Source organism: Arachis ipaensis, chromosome B8 (genome assembly GCF_059453495.1).
Source record: "Arachis ipaensis isolate K30076 ecotype BB chromosome B8, ASM5945349v1, whole genome shotgun sequence".
Lineage (NCBI taxonomy): Eukaryota > Viridiplantae > Streptophyta > Magnoliopsida > Fabales > Fabaceae > Arachis > Arachis ipaensis.
Window position 1 is genome coordinate 61,123,748 of NC_142443.1, and position 20,855 is coordinate 61,144,602.

The window sequence follows — 20,855 nt, forward strand, 5'->3', positions numbered from 1 at the left end:
AATGATGGCCTTTGACATTTCTTTTGGTTACTTTTTTCTACTCTCTCTCTCTCTCTCTCTCTCTCTCTCTCTCTCTCTCTCTCTCTCTCTCTCTCTTCAAAGTTTGTTTACTTCTCAATTGGACTCTCAATAGTGAAGCATCACAAATTTCAACTATCTATATGCTAATTTTCGAAGAATAATATGTTGTAAATAGTGCTACATCTAAGAAGTTATCTTAAGATAAAAATTTTAAGTCTTCAGAAACTCTTACTACAAAAATAAATTTTTCGTTGTGATTTTCTCATAATTTTTTGGATGATTCTCCCATTATCTTATTCAAATTGCATGTAATCACCCGCTATGTAAAGCTAATAGGAGTTCATTATGAAAACGAAGTATATTAAAAATAATATTGTTATATTATCTAATCCATACAAGATATTTCAAAATAAATAAAGAAAAAATTTGAAATATTTTTTTTACAATCCTAACTTTTCATAAATTTTAAAATGCTCCATTTAAAGTCTGATCACAACTTTTATAACACAACTTTGTTATGAAATCTAATCTATTTTAGATTTATCATTTAAACAGGACCATATTGTAGTTTCGCTTTAACCATGATTCTGAAACCAAATCAAACTAGCTGATTCAACTGGGTTAACTAGGATTAGTCACCAAATCGATTTGATTCGGACAAAAATTTAATTTGCAATGAACCAGTTAAAGAATTGGAAATATTTGCCAAAGAACCAGTCGACTGATGCTCTTTTTTTGTGGTTAACTGATTTAATATAATAAAACACAAAAAATTATTTTCTTTAAAAAAATATATTTTATACATAAATGTATTATTTTATTATATTCGATTCAATTTCAATAGAATTTCAGTTGAACTTTTAAACTTTTGAGTTTCTAATTCTATCAGTTCAATGACCTATTCAATTTTAAGAAAATTTGGTTTAACAAGAGTTAAGCCACAAAGCGGTCTCTGAGATTGGCATCATGCACCAAAATCGTCCTTGAGATTCTAATTGCACCAATTACGTCTCTGAGATTGACAAGAATATATCACGTTAGTCCCTGAACTATTTTTCGTTAATCGCGTGCAGATGTGGCTTGATGATATGGACCATTAGTGGCACATGTCACTTCATGGTTTAGCCACGTGTGATGATATGATGACGGATTGATCAGACGTCACAATATTATTTGGCTATGTGTCATCTTGTGCCACATGTCACAATATTATTTCTCCACGTATAATCTACTATGTCATCATTGTAGATGAATGAAATTGGTCCCCGACTTTGGATAAAGTGACTCATTTTTAGTCCGTGAAATTGAATATCGTGGACTAAATTAGTCCCTTCACCAGCTTTTTTGGTTTTGTTATGAATTTAAAATTCTCAATATCATTGAATGCACTAATTTTAATTATATTTTTTCACATATTTTTAAAATACAAATACTTTTGATAAATATTTTTAATATTTTAGTTTTAATCATATAATTTTTTTAATAATAATTTAATATTGATAACTATATGACATGAGATTTGTGATGAAATCACATATTCACTTTAGATAAGATCATAAATTCAGATGACTAAATTATCATCTCTTACTATAAATATCTCAATAAACTCAGGTATTTCTCAATCCAATTGTCACATAAATCAATTTAAAACCATACTGATTTAGACATCGGAGTCTCTTACAAGTACCTCTAACTGCCATCTTGGAACTGACATGAAGGCACTTCAAGCAGTCTTACTGCCATTTTCGACCTCTTTCATCTAGTTCATTTACGCACAACCGGTTTAAAGTATGCTCGTAACAATGATTATGTTATCTAATAAAAGAATTATATGATTGATTTAAAAAATATATTTTGTAAGTCCAAAAACAGTGTATTTCACAGAATAAAAAAATTAAAAAAAATGTGTATTTTGATTGTTAATTTTTTGTTAAAAATATGCATATTTTTTGTCGAGAAAAAAAAAGTGTGGTTGATCAATGTCTAACTTTTTTAAAAATCACATAGTTATATATTACAGAATCTATCAATGTTAAATGATTGTAGGAAAATTTATATAGTTAAAACTAAAATCTTAATAATATTTTATAAAAATACCTGTGTTTAAACGACATGTGAAAAAATAGAATTAAAAATTAGTGCATAAAAAAATATTAAGAATTTTGAATTAAAAAAATATTGAATTGATTAATTTGGTACACAATATTTAATTTTAGATACTAAAATGAGTCACTTAATACAAAATTAGGAATTAATTTAATACATCTAAAATAATAACATATATAGTGAATGATATGTAAATAAATAATACTGTAACACATAGTACAAGCTGATATATAGTCTAATAGTATTATAACATGTGGCGCATAAGTCTAATTATATCATAAAATGACACTTGTAATTAACAAAAAATAAGAGATTGTCATAATACACTTTTATCAATCTCATAAATATAATTAATGCCATTAAAATTTTATGGACAATTTTATGACACTATTCCAATTTCAAAATCCATTTTAAAACTTAACTCGGCTTAACAAACATAGAGTTGGTATTTTCATGCCGACATGTAATTGGTTGTTTGCATATAGATGTATACCTAATTAATGTCACTACTTGGCCAATACTTGATGTTAGTTATGGTCAAAAGAAAAATATTTCGAGCTTTAGAAGCTAGATTGAAGTGACACACATAATGGACTGATTTATCGTTACCAACAAAGAAAAATTTTTGATTTCAATATAAGTCAAATCACATGTAATTTGTTCTCATACTCCATGTGGCCAAATGTAACTTACGTTGAGAGAGCTTGTGATTACAAAATTATTTTTATCAGCATAAAGAATCCATGATTATATATATATATATATATATATTGAAAATTGTACATTAATATTGTTCTTGTGTGGATAACTTAGACGCAACCTCGACTATGAAAGTTGACGTCGAGATTTCATCTTTAACGCCGAGCTATAAGCTAAGACAATCCGAGCTTTTCGTCTAGAGAGATGTAACCTCATGGAGAGTATGAACAAAAAGAGATAGTGTACCTGCAAAAGGCATTCCGATGCTTAAGTTAGTACTGAGAATTCAGTGTGTTTGTTAAGGATGAGATATCATACCTTTATAGGTGGAGTATAAAAGATCGGTTACGTTACTGTTGATCACCTGAATTGAAGAGCACTTATTAGGTTTTAATAAGTGATAATGTCTGCTCGGACGTTTTTATTCTAGGATGTAACGTATAACACCGAGCTATAGTTGCAGAGTTATGGTGCATAAATCCGAGTTATGACATCGAATTTGTAACAGCCATATCATAGCCCCCAAGCTTAGCCTGGGAATATGTTTAATGAAGTAGGTTGAGCTTTTAATGAATAATAAATCGACTATTGAGTAGGTGCATAACTCGGCAATTGACTTAGCCTTGGAGCCCCCAGTTTAAGTTGCTTTATTAAACAGTTATTTAATTAATATGAGTAGGAGAGAGAAACTAAATTGATTGCTTATTAAGGGCATGCGTGTTCCTAATGAATATCGTTTCTTCTGAGGCAACTGAAGTGATGAGTTAGTGGATTTCAAAAATAGTTTTAAAGTTTTAATTAAAAACTTTGGAATCCAAAAGGGTGGCATAAGGTTTTGTGGTTATCAGAGGCATTTGAAGGATCATGACCAAAAGAGGTATGTTTTTGTTTTGCCTGTAGCTTCTGCAACCTCATCCCTGTAATTTCTGTACTTCATCTTCCTTAGCTTGCTTTCTAATGGGGTTTGAGAGGGAGAAAAAAAAGAGAGAATCGATTGGTCTTATGATCGGGTAAATGAAGACGTGAGGAAGTGTCCGTCTCTGTTTTTGGATGAGGATGTTGTGAAGGAGATAGATAAGAGTAAGATTGTGAGGGGTGGATCTGGGGTTTGGTTGAAGTTGCTACCATGTTCTGACAGTGACCGGGTGTTTCACAAGGGGGAGGATTTTGAGTATTTTTATATGTACAGTTGCGTGTTGATAAACTCCAATTTCGTAGTTTATCTTGTGCTTAATTTGGGAAATTTTATCACCTTTTTCCATATTTATTCAATGAAATAGCATGATTTTGTAATTCTCCCTTAATTTGTGCTTAAATGTGAAAACATGCTTTTTAGGCCTTAAAATAGCTAAATTTAACTCACTTTAATTCCATTCAATACTTTGATATGTTTGTTAAGTGATTTCAGGTTTAGAAGGCAAGTATTGGATGGAAGAAGTGAGGAGAAAAGCATGCAAAGTGGGAGAAATCATGAAGAAATGAAGAAACCGCAAAGCTGTCATACCTGACCTCTTCGCACTCAATCGACCATAACGTGAGCTACAGAGGTCCAAATGAGGCGGTTCTAGCTGCGTTGGAAAGCTAACATCCAGGGCTACAAAATGATAGAAAATTTTCTATAGTTGCCTGACGTATAGGGGCGCGCACGCGCACTGTATGTGTGCACGCCGATGGAGTGGCGTGGGTCCATTTTGGGCAACTCATTGGGGGCGATTTGTAGCTCATTTTGGGCCCAATCCAACTCATTTATGCTGCTATTGAACCCAAGGATTGAAGGGGGAATGAACCAAGTAGTCATGGTTTAGTTTTGATCATGTTTTAGGGGTAAAGTTAGGTTAATCACTCTCAAATTTTCTCTTTTAATTCTTGTTTTGATTTCAACTCTCTTGATATTTTAGTGTTCTATCGTCTTAATCTTCTTACTTTCTCTTGTTAATTTCTTGTTGTGCTCTATTTTATGTTTATTAATAATTGTTGGATCTTAATTCTCTTTAATGCAATTTTATATTTCCATGCTCTTTTATGTTTATCTTAGTTGTTATTGTTGATTTCTTGCTTGTGGTAGTCATGGGTTTCTTTTAATTCTTGCATTTTATGATGTTTACTTTTATTGCACACTAGGTATTTGATAAAATATTTTCTTTAGTTTTTTAGTAGTTTTTTTTACTCTTGGCCTAGGCTAAAGGGATTGAGTGACCTTGAGTCATTGGGTCTCAATGAATTGGTGATTTGAGAACTCTTGGTGATCAATTTGATATCCATTGACACTAACCCGCTACTAATCTAATTAGTAGATAGGTTGGGACTTATGGGTTGATGTGATCAAACCTATTTGACGTACTCTAAGCTTAGGAGTAGACGTTACGTACTTAAGGCTTTTAGAAGTAGACTTAATAGGTTGACCTCTCATAATTATCAATATTTGGTATGTAGACAAGGATGGTGATCTCAATTTCCCATGTCTTAGCCAAGAGTTTTTTCCATTTATTTTATTAATTCTTATCATTTACTTTCTTATTTTTTACTTTCTTGTCAAACTATAAAATCAAACCCCCCCTTGCATTTTCATAGTCAATAATTGATCACTTCATTGCAATTTCTTGTGAGACGACCCGGAGTTCAAATACTTCGGTTAATTCTTATTTGGGGTTTGTTATTTGTGAAAACCAAAATTTTTGATTGGGATGATTGTTTGTTGGTTTGGAGCTATGCTTACAACGAAGTAATTCTTTTCTATAAGAAGAAAATCTAGACCGACACACCAATTTCTCATCATCACGTGTTGGAATAGTTGAGGGTAAAACTCCCTTTTACAGATTTCCAATGTCAGGTGCTTAAGCAGTTAAACTGTGCACCATCTCAACTTCACCCTAATGGCTGGGCATTTCTTTGTGGTTTTGAGGTTCTGATGGAGTTCTTGGAGGAGACAGCTTCAATGGAGTTGTTTTTCTTCCGATTTCAAGCTAAAGGTGTTTGGAATGGTGGTTGGGAGAACTTGAATAGTTCACTGAGGTTTGCTATATTTAAACTGTATAAGTCGTCCTTCAAAATTTTTAAGGAATATATGTGAAGGTTAGTAATGTAGAGGGAGATTTTTCTTTTTATGTGGACGAGCATTTGGGGGAAAAGTTTCTCCTGTGGTGGTGCTCAGAGGCTTAGAATATTCTGTGGCCTGAAACCATAAGTGGAAGGGATGAATGTATAATTGAGTATTTAGTTGAGGGTGTTGATCGGAAAGAGTTGATTTCTGTGGTTGATCTACTATAGTGGGACAAAAATAGGCAGGCCGTGATAGATTACTTAGGTGAGTTATTTTTGAAATATTGTTGTTTGAATAAAACTGAAATATGGTGGTAACTGTTTGACCTTGTTGCTGTCAGGTGGAAAATATCCCGGGGTGTCTGTGGTGACCCTTAGAGCTCGGGTGAAAAGTAAAAACTTGGATAAGGAGTGGTCGACCTCAAAAGTCGAGAAAGTTGTTGGTGTTGGCGAGGTGAATCAGCCAGACCTGAGGAGAAGAAAAGTGATTTTGAAGAAAAGGAAACATGTCATGGTGGATTTATTTGAGGAATCCGAGGATGCCAGGGATGAGGTCCCAATGGAGAAAATTCAAGGGTTTTTTGAAAAGCAGAAGAAGTTGCATGATGTTGACAATCAGAGCGATGGCTCGTCACTGTGGGGGAAGGATTTTCCCTATATGGTTGTTGCTGACGAAGTTTGTCAGACGCCGACGGATGTGACTCTGGCGGATGAAGTCGGTGACGTTGCCATTGATCAATATATGCAGGTATTTGTATGTTTTATTTTGTTATTTGTGTTTTAGATTGATATACATATGTATATATATCTATTGTGTTTTCTGTGTTAAGGGTGGTCGGGCTTCGGCTAGCGAGCTTAGGGCGCAGCCAAGAGAAAAGACATCGAAAAGTGGCTGAACAAAAACAAGACTCGAGATTAAAGGAGGAGTTGGACCTAAAAAATGCTAAGGTTACTGAACTGGAAACTAGGCTATCTGAGATTGAGAAAGAATTAAAGCTAACCAAGGAAAATTAAGCGAAGGAGGTAGAGGACGTGAAGAAGAAAGAAGCCGACCTCTCCAGTATGAGTGCTCGGATTATTGAGGTTACGGCAAAATTGAAAGAGATGGAAAAGAGAAAAGAGACAGCAATTCTTGACTCATTTTTTGAAGGATTTGAACCAGGCTAAGTTTCTGGCTCCTGATGTTGATTTCTCCCATATGGATCAGAGATGTAGTTGTGGTGGACGATGATGGAGCAGCCGAAGATGAGGATGGGAATGTTGAACAGTAATGTTTGGTTGGATTTATATATTTTTTTTTACCGTACTATGGTTTTTATTTGAGACATTTAATAGTAGTTGTAAACTAATTTTCTCCTTGGTGAGATTTTGACTATTTTTGCCTATGCTTTACCAAAAAAGAAAAGGCAATCTATTTGATGATAGTTAGATAATATTGCTTTTGAGCTTGTATGGATTGTATTCATTAGTAATTTTGAATTAGTTACGTAATTCGTACAACTGTTGAAATTGTAGGTTTGGAACCTTGGCCAAATTTTTAGGATGTTGGTGCACGAAATTGTGATGATCAATGGCGCCACAACTTAGTACGCACAATTGTAATCTCAACTCTTTTTCACAATTATGTACAACTAACCAGCAAGTGCACTGGGTCATCCAAGTAATAAACCTTACGTGAGTAAGGGTCGATCCCACGGAGATTGTCGGCTTGAGGCAAGCTATGGTCATCTTGTAAATCTCAGTCAGGCGGATTCAAATGGTTATGGAGAATTGATAATTAAAAGATGAATAAAATATAAAATAGGATAGAGATACTTATGTAATTCATTGGTGAGAATTTCAGATAAGCGTATGAAGATGCTTTGTTCCTCCTGAAATTCTGCTTTCCTATTGTCTTCATCCAATCATTCATACTCCTTTCCATGGCAAGCTGTATGTTGGGTATCACTGTTGTCAATGGCTACCTCCCGTCCTCTCAATGAAAATGGTCCAAATGCGCTGTCACCGCACGGCTAATCAGCTGTTGGTTCTCGATCATGTTGGAATAGGATCCATTGATCCTTTTGCGTCTGTCACTACGCCCAACACTCGCGAGTTTGAAGCTCGTCACAGTCATCCCATCCAAGATCCTACTCGGAATACCACAGACAAGATTTAAACTTTCTGGATCTCAAGAATGGCCGCCAATAATTCTAGCCTATACCACGAAGACTCCGATCTTTTGGAGTGGAGGCTAAGAGATACACACTCAAGCTATTGCAGATAGAACGGAAGTGGTTGTCAGGCACGCGTTCATAGGTGAGAATGATGATGAGTGTTACGGATCATCACATTCATCAGGTTGAAGTGCAAGTGAATATCTTGGAATAAGAATAAGCTTGAATTGAATAGAAAAACAATAGTACTTTGCATTAATTCATGAGGAACAGCAGAGCTCCACACCTTAATCTATGGGGTGTAGAAACTACACCGTGGAAAATACATAAGAAAAAAAGGTCTAGGCATGGCCGTGAGGCCAGCCCCCAAAACGTGATCAAGAGATCAAAAGATGAACTAAAGATTCCAAGATTCAAAGATGATCAAAAGATGAAAATACAATAGCAAAAGTTCCTATTTATAGAGAACTAGTAGCCTAGGGTTTACAAAAATGAGTAAATGATGCAGAAATCCACTTTCAGGCCCACTTGGTGTGTGCTTGGGCTGAGTATTGATGCTTTCACTTGTAGAGACTTTTCTTGGAGTTAAACGCCAGCTTTGGTGCCAGTTTTGGCGTTTAACTCCAGCTTTTATGCCAGTTCTGGCGTTTTGATGCTAGAATTTTTATGCTGACTTGGAACGCCGTTTTGGGCCATCAAATCTCGGGCAAAGTATGGACTATTATATATTGCTGGAAAGCCCAGGATGTATAATTTCCAACGCAATTGAGAGCGCGCCAATTGGGCCTCTGTAGCTCCAGAAAATCCACTTCGAGTGCAGGGAGGTCAGAATCTAACAGCATCTGCAGTCCTTTTTCAGCCTCTGAATTAGATTTTTGCTTAGGTCCCTCAATTTCAGTCAGAAAATACCTGAAATCATAGAAAAATACAAAAACTCATAGTAAAGTCCAGAAATGTTATTTTTATTTAGAAACTAATAAAAACATAATAAAAATTAACTAAAATATACTAAAAACTACCTAAAAACAATGCCAAAAAGCGTATAAATTATCCGCTCATTACAACACCAAACTTAAATTGTTTCTTGTCCCCAAGTAACTGAAAGTCAAATAGTATAAAAGGAAGAGAATATACTATAAATTCCAAATTATCAATGAAACTTAGCTCCAACTAGATGAGCGGGACTAGTAGCTTTTTGCCTCTGAACAATTTTGGCATCTCACCTTATCCTTTGAAGTTCAGAATGATTGGCATCTATAGGAACTCAGAATTTAGATAGTGTTATTGATTCTCCTAGTTCAGTATGTTGATTCTTGAACACAGCTACTTTATGAGTCTTGGCCGTGGCCCTAAGCACTTTGTTTTCTAGTATTACCACCGGATACATAAATGCCACAGACACATAACTGGGTGAACCTTTTCAGATTGTGACACAGCTTTGCTAGAGTCCCCAATTAGAGGTGTCTAGGGTTCTTAAGCACACTCTTTTTGCTTTGGACCACGACTTTAACCGCTCAGTCTCAAGTTTTCACTTGACACCTTCATGCCACAAGCACATGGTTAGGGACAGCTTGGTTTAGCCTTTTAGGCCAGGATTTTATTCTTGTGGGCCCTCCTATCCATTAATGCTCAAAGCCTTGGATCCTTTTTCTACCCTTAACTTTTGGTTTAAAGGGTTACTGGCTTTTTCTGCTTGCTTTTTCTTTTTCTTTCTTTTTCTTTTCGCCATTTTTTTTGCAAGCTTCTTCTTTTTCACTGCTTTTTCTTGCTTCAAGAATCAATTTTATTATTTTTCAAATCATCAATAACATTTTGACTTTTTCATTATTCTTTCAAGAGCCAACAATTTTAAAATTCATAAACAATAATATCAAAAATATGCACTGTTCAAGCATTCATTCAGAAAACAAAAAGTATTGTCACCACATCAAAATAATTAAACTAATTTCAAGGATGAATTCGAAATCATGTACTTCTTATTCTTTTGTAATTAAAACATTTTTCATTTAAGAAAGGTGATGGATTCATAGGACATTCATAGCTTTAAGGCATAGACACTTAAACACTAGTGATCATGTAATAAGACACAAACATAATAAAACATAAAGCATAATTTTCAAAAAACAGAAAAATAAGAACAAGAAAATTAAAGAACGGGTCCATCATAGTGATGGCGGTTTGTTCTTCCTCTTGAAGATCTTATGGAGTGCTTGAGCTCCTCTATGTCTCTTCCTTGCCTTTGTTGCTCCTCCCTCATGACTCTTTGGTCTTCTCTAATTTCATGGAGGAGGATGGAATACTCTTGGTGCTCCACCCTTAGTTGTCCCATATTGGAACTTAATTCTCCTAGGGAAGTGTTGATTTACTCCCAATAATTTTGTGTAGAAAAGTGCATCCCTTGAGGCATCTCAAGGATTTCATGATGAGGAATTTCCTCATGCTCTTGTCCATGAGTGGGCTCTCTTGTTTGCTCCATCATTTTCTTAGTGATGGGATTGTCCTCATCAATAAGGATGTCTTCTTCTATGTCAATCCCAGCTGAATTGCAGAGGTGACAAATGAGATGAGGAAAGGCTAACCTTGCCAAGGTAGAGGACTTGTCCACCACCTTGTAGAGTTCTAGGGATATAACCTTATGAACTTCTACTTCCTCTCTAATCATGATGCTATGGATCATGATAGCCTGGTCTATAGTAACTTCAGACCGGTTGCTAGTGAGAAGGATTGAGCGTTAGATGAACTCCAACCATCCCCTAGCCACGGGCTTGAGGTCATGCCTTCTTAGTTGAACCAGCTTCCCTCTTGAATCTCTCTTCTATTGAGCGCCCTCTTCACAAATGTCTATGAGGACTTGGTTCAAACTTTGATCAAAGTTGACCCTTCTAGTGTAGGGGCGTACATCTCCTTGCATCATGGGCAAGTTGATGCCATCCTTACATTTTTCGCACTAAAATCTAAGCATTTTCCCCAGATCATTGTAAGCCAATTCTTTGGGTCCGGGTTCACACTTTGATCATGGTTCTTGGTGATCCATGCATTGGCATAGAACTCTTGAACCATTAAGATCCCGACTTGTTGAATGGTGTTGGTGAGAATTTCCCAACCTCTTCTTCGAATCTCAAGTCGGATCTCCGGATATTCACCCTTTTTGAGTTTGAAAGGGACCTCAGGGATCACCTTCTTCTTGGCCACAACTTCATAGAAGTGGTCTTGATGGACCTTTGAGATGAATCTCTCCATCTCCCATGACATGGAGGTGGAAGCTTTTACCTTCCCTTTCCTCTTTCTAGAGGTTTCTCCGGCCTTTGGTGCCATAAATAGTTATGAAAATACAAAAAGCTTAAGCTTTTCCCACACCAAACTTAGAAGGTTTGCTCGTCCTCGAGCAAAAAAAGAAAGAAAAGAGTAGAAGAAGAAGAAAATGAAGGAGATTGAGGGGGGTTAGTGGTTCGACCAAGGGGGAGAAGTAGTGTGTATGATATGTGAAGATGAAGGAGTGAAGATTAGTTTATATAAGAGTGGAGAGAGGGGTAGGGTTCGGCCATGTATGGGTGGGTTTGGGAGGGAAAGTGGTTTGAATTTGAATGGTGAGGAGGGTGGGATTTTATGATGGATGGATGTGGATTGGTGAAGAGATTATGGAGAATAGGGTAGGTGTGGTTCCTGTAGGGTCCACAGATCCTGAGGTGTCAAGGACTTCTCATCACTGCACCATGTTGGCGTGTAAACGCCCCCTGCATTGCCAATCTGGCGTTAAACGCCAGGTTGCTGCCCATTTCTGGCGTTTAACGCCAGCTTTTCTCCCCTTTTTGGCATTTAACGCCAGCTCTGTGCCCATTTCTGACGTTAAACGCCAGTCTGGTGCCCATTTCTGGTGTTAAACGCCAGTCTGGTGCCCATTTCTGGCATTAAACGCCCAGAATGGTGCCAGACTGGAAGTTTAACGCCCATTCTGCTACCCTTACTGGCATTTAAACGCCAGCAAGCTTCTCCTCCAAGGTGTGCTATTTTTAATCTTGTTTTTCATTCTGTTTTTGCTTTTTCAGTTATTTTTGTGACCTCACATGATCATCAACTTAAAGAAAATATAGAATAACAATGGAAAATAGAAATTTAACATAGATAAATAAAAATTGGGTTGCCTCCCAACAAGCGCTTCTTTAATGTCAATAGCTTGACAGTAGGCTCTCATGGAGCCTCACAGATAATCAGAGCATGACGATGGCCTCCCAACACCAAACTTAGAGTTTGAATGTGGGGGCTCTATTTGACTCTGCATTGAGAGAAGCTTTTCATGCTTCATCTCTATGGTTACAGAGGGAGATCCTTGAGCTTTAAACACAAGGGAGTCCTCATTCACGTGAAGGACCAATTCTCCTCTATCAACATCAATCACAGCTTTTGCTGTGGCTAGGAAGGGTCTGCCAAGGATGATGGATTCATCCATACACTTCCTAGTGTCTAGGATTATGAAATCAGCAGGGATGTAGTGGCTATCAACCTTTACCAAGACATCCTCTACAAGTCCATAAGCCTGTTTCCTTGAATTGTCTGCCATCTCTAGTGAGATTCTTGTAGCTTGTACCTCAAGGATCCCTACCTTCTCCATCACAGAGAGTGGCATGAGGTTTATACTTGACCCCAGGTCACACAGAGCCTTCTCAAAGGTCATGGTGCCTATGGTACAAGGTATTGAGAACTTTCCAGGATCCTGTCTCTTCTGAGGTAATCTCTGCCTAGTCAAGTCATCCAGTTCTTTGGTGAGCAAGGGGGGTTCATCCTCCCAAATATCATTACCAAATAACTTGGCATTTAACTTCATGATTACTCCAAGGTACTTAGCAACTTGCTCTTCAGTAACATCTTCATCCTCTTCAGAGGAAGAATACTCATCAGAGCTCATGAATGGCAGAAGTAAATTCAATGGAATCTCTATGGTCTCTGTATGAGCCTCAGATTCCCATGGTTCCTCATTAGGGAACTCCTTGGAGGCCAGTAAATGTCCATTGAGGTCTTTATCAGTGGAAATCACTGCCTTTCCCTCCTCCATGCATTCGGCCATGTGGGACGTGTTTATGGCCTTGCATTCTCTCTTTGGGTTTTCTTCTGTATTGCTTGGGAGAGTACTAGGAGGGAGTTCAGTAACTTTCTTACTCAGCTGACCCACTTGTGCCTCCAAATTTCTAATAGAGGACCTTGTTTCAGTCATGAAACTTTGAGTGGTCTTAGTTAGATCAGAGATTATGGTTGCTAAGTCAGATTGGCTCTGCTTAGAATTTTCTGTCTGTTACTGAGAAGATGATGGAAAAGGCTTGCTATTGCTAAACCTATTTCTTCTACCATTACTGTTGTTGAAGCCTTGTTGAGGCCTCTGTTGGTCCTTCCATGAGAGATTTGGATGATTTCTCCATGAAGGATTATAGGTGTTTCCATAGGGTTCTCCCATATAATTCACCTCTTCCATTGCTGGGTTCTCAGGATTATAAGTTTCTTCTTCAGATGAAGCTTCTTTGGTACTGCCTGTTGCTGCTTGCATTCTAGACAGACTCTAAGAAATCATATTGACTTGCTGAGTCAATATTTTGTTCTGAGATAATATGACATTCAGAGTATCAATCTCAAGAACTCATTTCTTCTGATTTGTCCCATTATTCATAGGATTCCTTTCAGAAGTGTACATAAATTGGTTATTTGCAACGATTTCAATGAGTTCCTGAGCTTCTGCAGGCGTCTTCTTCAGATGAAGAGATCCTCCAGCAGAGCTGTCCAATGACATCTTGGACAGTTCAGACAGACCATCATAGAAGATACCTATGATGCTCCATTCTGAAAGCATGTCAGAAGGACACCTTCTGATCAATTATTTGTATCTTTCCCAGGCTTCATAGAGGGATTCACCTTCCTTCTGTCTGAAGGTTTGGACTTCCACTCTAAGCTTACTCAATTTTTGAGGTGGAAAGAATTTGGCCTGAAAAGCACTGACCAACTTTTCCCAAGAGTTCAGGCTTTCCTTAGGTTGTGAATCCAACCATATTCTAGCTCTGTCTTTTACAGCAAAGGGAAAAAGCATAAGCCTGTAGACCTCGAGATCAACCCCATTGGTCTTGACAGTGTCACAGATTTGCAAGAATTCAGCTAAGAACTGATGAGGATCTTCCAATGGAAGTCCATAAAACTTGCAATTCTGTTGCATTAGAGAAACTAATTGAGGCTTAAGCTCAAAGTTCTTTGCTCCAATGGCAGGAATTGAGATGCTTCTCCCATGGAAGTCGGGAGTAGGTGCAGTAAAGTCACCAAGCACCTTCCTTGCATTGTTGGCATTGTTGTTATTTTCGGCTGCCATGGCTTCTTCTTGTTTGAAAATTTCTATTAGGTCCTCTCTAGAGAGTTGTGCTTTAGCTTCTCTTAGCTTTCTCTTCAAGGTCCTTTCAGGTTCAGGATCAGCTTCAACAAGAATGCCTTTGTCTTTGCTCCTGCACATATGAAAGAGAGAAGAAGAAAGTATGAAATTCTCTATGTCACAGTATAGAGATTCTTTGGGGTGTCAGAGGAAAAGAAGAATAGAAGGAGGAGGCAGAGAGGAGAGAATTCGAACTTATAGAGAGAGGGAGTCTGAATTGCACATTGAGGAGGAGTGTTAGTCCCTTAAATAGAAGAAGGTGAGAAGGGGGAAAAGAATTTTCGAAAACAAATTTAAAAAGATTTTGAAATAATTAAAAGAAATTTTGAAAATTTGGTTGATGATTTTCGAAAATTGAAATTGAGAAAGTAATTAAGTGATTTTGAAAAAAAAATTTTGAAATTAGAAATAAAAAAGATGTGATTGAAAATCATTTTGAAAAAGATGTGGTTGAGAAGATATGATTGAGAAGATAGGGTTTAAAAAAAAAGATATGATTGAAAAGATATGATTGAAAAGATATGATTGAAAAGATATGATTGAAAAACAATTTAAAAAGATTTGATTTTAAGATTAACGACTTGGCTAACAAGAAATTTAAAAGATATGATTCTAAAATTCAAATATTGAACCTTTCTTAACAAGGAAGAAATTTTTGAATCAAATCACTAATTGTTAGCAAGGATTTTCGAAAATAGTAAAAAAAATGGAAAGGATTTGATTTTGAAAAGATATGATTGAAAAGATATGATTTGAAAAAGATTTGATTTTGAAAAATTATGAAAATTTGAAAAAGATTTGAATTAAAAACAAAATCTTCCCTCCTGTGCCCTCCTGGCGTTAAACGCCCAGAATGGTATCCATTCTGGCGTTTAACGCCCAAAATACTACCTTTTTGGGCGTTTAACGCCCTGCCAGGTACCCTGGCTGGCGTTTAAACGCCAGTTTTCCTTCCTCATTAGGCGTGTTGAACGCTCAGCTTTTTCTCTATAATTCCTCTGCTGCATGTTTTGAATCTTCAATTCTCTGTATTATTAACTTTGAAAAGACATAATTTTGAAATTTTTTTTAAATTTTTAATGATGAGAAACAATCAAAATGCAACTAATCATGGAAAACTAAGATCAAATAAACAATGCATGCAAGACACCAAACTTAGAAATTTTCATATTAGAGACACTAACAAATTGAGAATGTATATGAAAAATAACAAAACACACAAAACAAGAGAATTTAAAGATCAGAGCAGGAAAATCATCAAGAACAACTTGAAGATTAATGAAGAACATAATTCATACATTCGAAAAATGCAGGGAATTAAATAAAACATGCAGGACACCAAACTTAAAAATTGATACTAGACTTAAACAAGAAACACAAATTATTTTTTATTTTTATTATTTTATTAATTTTTTTGTATTTTTTTCAAAAATTACTTTGGAAAAAGAAAAATAAGAAATTCAAAATTTTTAATACAAATTCCAGGAATCATGCAATGTTAGTCTAAAGCTTCAGTCTAAAAAGATTAGACATGACTAGCCAAGCTTCAGCAGGACATTACATACAACAGTGATGCCAAGGCATCTTAGGCTAGTTTCACTAGCATTTTTTTGTTAGTTTTAGTTGTTTTATGCATTTTCTTGAGCTTAAAGTAACCAAGAATGGTTAAAATGAGAACAAAGCAATGAACCATCCAAACAGTATGATTTTGATGCAAATTCCATGAGTTTTTAGTTATATTACTTGAATGCTATTAATGGAAGATTTCTCATGAAATTTTGCAAGACTTTGATGCAATTGTTTGGATGATTTCAGGGAAGAAGAGGCTAAGCAAGGAAGCAACAAAATCAATAAAGGAAGCTTGAATATCACATGTGGAGTTTAAGTTCCAGTTTAAGCCTAAACTGGAGCTTAAACGCCAGAATCAGGAAGGCTAAGAAATGCTGAAATTGAAGTTTAACCTCCAGTTTAACCTTAAACTGGAGGTTAAACGCCAGAATGAGAATGCCACTCAGGAAGGAGTTCCACGTTTAACCTCCAGTTTAACCTTAAACTAAAGGTTAAACGCCAGAATGGGAAAAGCACCAGGGAGCCATTTCCACGTTTAAGCTCCAGTTTGACCTCAAACTGGAGCTTAAACGTGTTCGACCAAGTTTTCTCCTCCAGGGTTGCTCTCTCCATTTCCACGTTTAAGCTCCAGTTTGACCTCAAACTGGAGCTTAAACGTGTTCGACACCTCCAGGGCTACCCTTCTAAGCTTCCACGTTTAACCTCCAGTTTAACCTTAAACTGGAGGTTAAACGTGTTCGACCTCCAGGATGCCTCCTTCCATTTCCACGTTTAACCTCCAGTTTAACCTTAAACTGGAGGTTAAACGTGTTCGACACCTCCAGGGCTACCCTTCTAAGCTTCCACGTTTAACCTCCAGTTTAACCTTAAACTGGAGGTTAAACGTGTTCGACCTCCAGGATGCCTCCTTCCATTTCCACGTTTAACCTCCAGTTTAACCTTAAACTGGAGGTTAAACGTGTTCGACCTCCAGGGCTGCCCTTCCTATATCCACGTTTAAGCTTCAGTTTAACCTTAAACTGAAGCTTAAACGTGTTCGACTACATGACTCTCCAGGGCTGCCTTCTTCCATTTCCACGTTTAAGCTTCAGTTTAACCTTAAACTGAAGCTTAAACGTGCCTCTACAAAAGGCTTCACTGGAAGTGTCTGGCGTTTAAGCTGTAGTTTAAGCTTAAACTGCAACTTAAACGCCACTCTTGGAAAAGGTTTCTGGGCCAAAAATATTGCGGTTTAAGTTAGTCTTTGAGCACAAACATTAACTTAAACTTACTCTGGCATGAAACCCAATTGAATATCATGGTTTATGGGACTGGGCCTGAAGGATTGATGAGTCTGAAATTTCAATTTGTTGAGTCATGTGTCATTATTTGATTATCACTAAGTTGGCTCAATGAATGTTACAGAATTTGGATCAGCAGCCTCATCAAGATTATGGATCATAAACCCAAAGCAAAAGGAAAGCAGGAGAGGCCTCAAAGCCCAAGAAACACAACAGAAGCTCAATATAGAAAGTGTATAAATAGGATAGAATTTAAGTTAGAGGGGGACTTTTGGAACTTTTACTTTTGCATTTAGCTAGTTTTCATTTCTTTGTAATTGAATTCCGAGCTATGACTCACTAAACCCCCTTTCATTGGGTTAGGGAGCTCTATTGTAATTCAATGAATCAATAATAGTTTATCTTCTTCTTCAATCTTTTCTCTTGAATTTTGTTAGAAAGCTTCTCGATCTAATTCCATTGGGTAGTTGTCTTGGGAAAGAAACTACCCATAATTGGAATCCTTCGGAACCTTGGGAAAGGAATGGAGGATTCATGCTAGAGAAGCTTTCTCACAGTGAATTGGATTGGGGTTTGGATGGATATTGTGACATGTAATCCTACCAAATTGTGGTTCATGAAACTGTGTGGTATAATCAGTGATCGAGCATCATCTCTTCTTATGAACATTTAAACCAAGGGATTGGGAATTTGTTTGTTTTTAGAGAGAATTGGTGAGCCAAGGGATTGGGATCCAATCATATAAGATTGCCAAGCAAAATTCAATGAATGCATTGGTTGAGGAAGAGATATACATGTTTTGATTCGGAGATCTCAATATCTCCTAACACCCAATGAATTCCCCATTTCTGATTTCCACTTTCTCTTTACATTCTGCAACTCAATTTATGCAATCACCCCCATTCCCTTTTAATTTCAGCAATTTAGCTTCTGCTCTTTAATTCATGCAATTTAAGATTCCGCCATTTCAATTTCTTGTCATTTACTTTTCCCGCCAATTTTACATTCCGCAATTCTCATCTAAATCTTGATTCCGCTCAACTAGAACACACTTCTAATCCGAATTGCTCACTCAACCAATCCTTGTGGGATTCGACCTCACTCTATTGTGAGTTTTTACTTGACGATAACCGGTGCACTTGCCGGAAGGAATTTTGCCGATCGTGCAATTTCCTAAATCGTAGCATAACTAGTTTATGCGCATCAAGTTTATGGCGCCGTTGCCGGGGATTGGTTTTCGATTGACAATTCTCAAATTGGAAGTTAACTAGATTGAGCATTTTTTTTTTGTTTTGATTAATTCAGTACAAGTTACTTGTTGAATTTTAATTTCTGCACTCTGTTACATGCTTTCTTTCTTTATGCCTTTAAATTCAAGCAACTAACCCACTGACTCACTAACTGTTTGAATTAATTCCTCAATTGCTCTAACCATACTCTTCCATTAACCAAGAGTATTTCACTTGTTTGTTGCCTGTGCTGTGTTCTTGTATGACAGGTAGGAGAGGAGAGACATCAACTCCTCCATATACCGAACCAGAGAGGACCCTTCATAGACTTAGAAGGGAAGCAAGAGGGAAGAGAGTACTGGGAGAAGAAGAATCTGAAGGAGAATCTGAGGACAATTTTGAGGAAGCTCTAGATCTCAACATGGATAGAGAAGTTCACAACCATGAGAGAGCTGATGGAAACAATGCCATTCCTGAGAGGAGGGTTCTTAGTTCATACATAAACCCAACCTCTGGGAATTGTGGTAGCAGCATTCAGAAACCACCCATTCAGGCCAACAATTTTGAACTCAAACCACAGCTAATATCACTTGTGGAGAATCATTGTTCATTTGGTGGGAGTGCTAATGAAGATCCCAACCAACATCTCACAAAATTCCTGAGAATTTGTGACACTGTGAAGTCCAATGGAGTCCAGGAAGATGCCTATAAACTGCTTTTGTTCCCATTTTCACTTAGGGACAAAGCAGCTAAGTGGCTGGAATCATTCCCAAGGGGGAGTCTAACAACATGGGATGAGGTGGAAAGCAAGTTTCTGGCACGTTTCTACCCCCCACAAAAGGTCAATAGGCTTCGATCTGAGGTTCAGACTTTTAGACAACAAGATGGTGAAACTCTCTACGAGGCATGGGAGAGATTCAAGGATTTGACAAGGAAATGCCCACCAGACATGTTCCATGATTGGGTGCAATTGCATATTTTCTATGATGGACTGTCTTATGAATCAAGGAAGGCTGTAGACCATTCATCAGGAGGTTCATTGAACAGGAAAAAGATTGTGGAAGAAGCCATTGAAGTGATTGAGACAGTGGCTGAGAATGAGTACTACTATGCATCAGAGAGGCACAACACTAAGGGAGTCATGGAGCTGAACCATGTTGATACAATTCTAGCCCAAAACAAGGTGTTTGCCAAGCAACTAGCAGAGCTTACCAGGCAATTAGAAACAAAGCAAGTAGCTGCAATACACACACAAGATCAAGAGGAAGTAAGCATTGAAGGAGGTGATTGGGAAGAGGCCAACTATGTGGGAAACCAACAAAGGCAATCATATGATCCACATTCCAACACTTACAACCCAGGATGGAAAAATCACCCAAACTTTGGGTGGGGGAACCAACAAACCCAACCACAAAACCACAAGCCTTACAACCACAACCAACATAACAATTCCACATACCAAAACTCCAACCAAAGATCATACCAAGCCACACAAAACACTTACTCCCAACCATCATATCATGGCCAAAATAATCAACCTACCCAACCTAATCCGAACCAACAATTTCAAGATCAATTAAACCGGATAGAAGGAATGCTTGCAACCATGAGTCAAGACATAACCGAATTGAAAGCTTTTAAGGAAGAAGTAAATTCTAACCTGCAAAACCAAGGAGCTGCCATCCAGAAGCTAGAAAATCAAATTGTGTATTTGTCTAAGCAAACCCCTGGGACAAGCGTTTCTCATGCTGCCAAGGCCATTGCAAGGGAAGAATGTAAGGCCATAACCCTCAGAAGTGGAAAAAATCTAAAGGAGATCTCAAAGGAAACCACAGAGGATGAAGCAAAGGAAAATGTGAGAGATAAGGAACAAGGACAATCTTTTACATCGTCTGCAACAAAAGAAAAAGAAAAAGAGATCCTGAAGCCTTATACACCTAAGGCACCATATCCTCAACGTTTGATGAAAAGTGAAAAGGATGGCCAATTCTCCAGGTTCTTGGAGATTTTCAAGAAGCTTCAAATCAACATTCCCTTTGCTGAGGCAATAGAGCAAATGCCACTATATGCAAAATTCTTAAAGGAATTGATGACCAAGAAGAGAAGCTGGAGAAATGAGGAAACTGTGTTGTTAACTGAAGAATGCAGTGCCATCATTCAGCACAAATTGCCTCAGAAATTGAAGGATCCAGGCAGTTTCCAAATCCCCTGCATCATAGGAGAAGTCATGGTGGAGAAGGCCTTGTGTGACTTAGGGGCCAGTATCAATTTGATGTCTCTAACAATGATGAGAAGAATGAAGATTGAGGAAGCCAAACCAACAAGAATGGCCCTCCAATTGGCAGATCGAACTTTT

At 37.2% G+C, this 20,855-nt stretch overlaps 2 non-coding genes across 2 annotated transcripts; one reads left to right on the top strand and one right to left on the bottom strand.

The window, feature by feature from the left end:
- The first annotated feature begins 13,851 nt into the window (after positions 1 to 13,851).
- On the top strand, positions 13,852 to 13,959 carry LOC148548285 (small nucleolar RNA R71). Its single transcript, XR_015898318.1, has one exon. It is a non-coding gene; the product is annotated as a small nucleolar RNA R71 (small nucleolar RNA).
- Positions 13,960 to 19,346: 5,387 nt separating this feature from the next.
- Positions 19,347 to 19,450, bottom strand: LOC148548286 (small nucleolar RNA R71). The gene has a single exon (XR_015898278.1). It is a non-coding gene; the product is annotated as a small nucleolar RNA R71 (small nucleolar RNA).
- Positions 19,451 to 20,855: the final 1,405 nt, after the last annotated feature.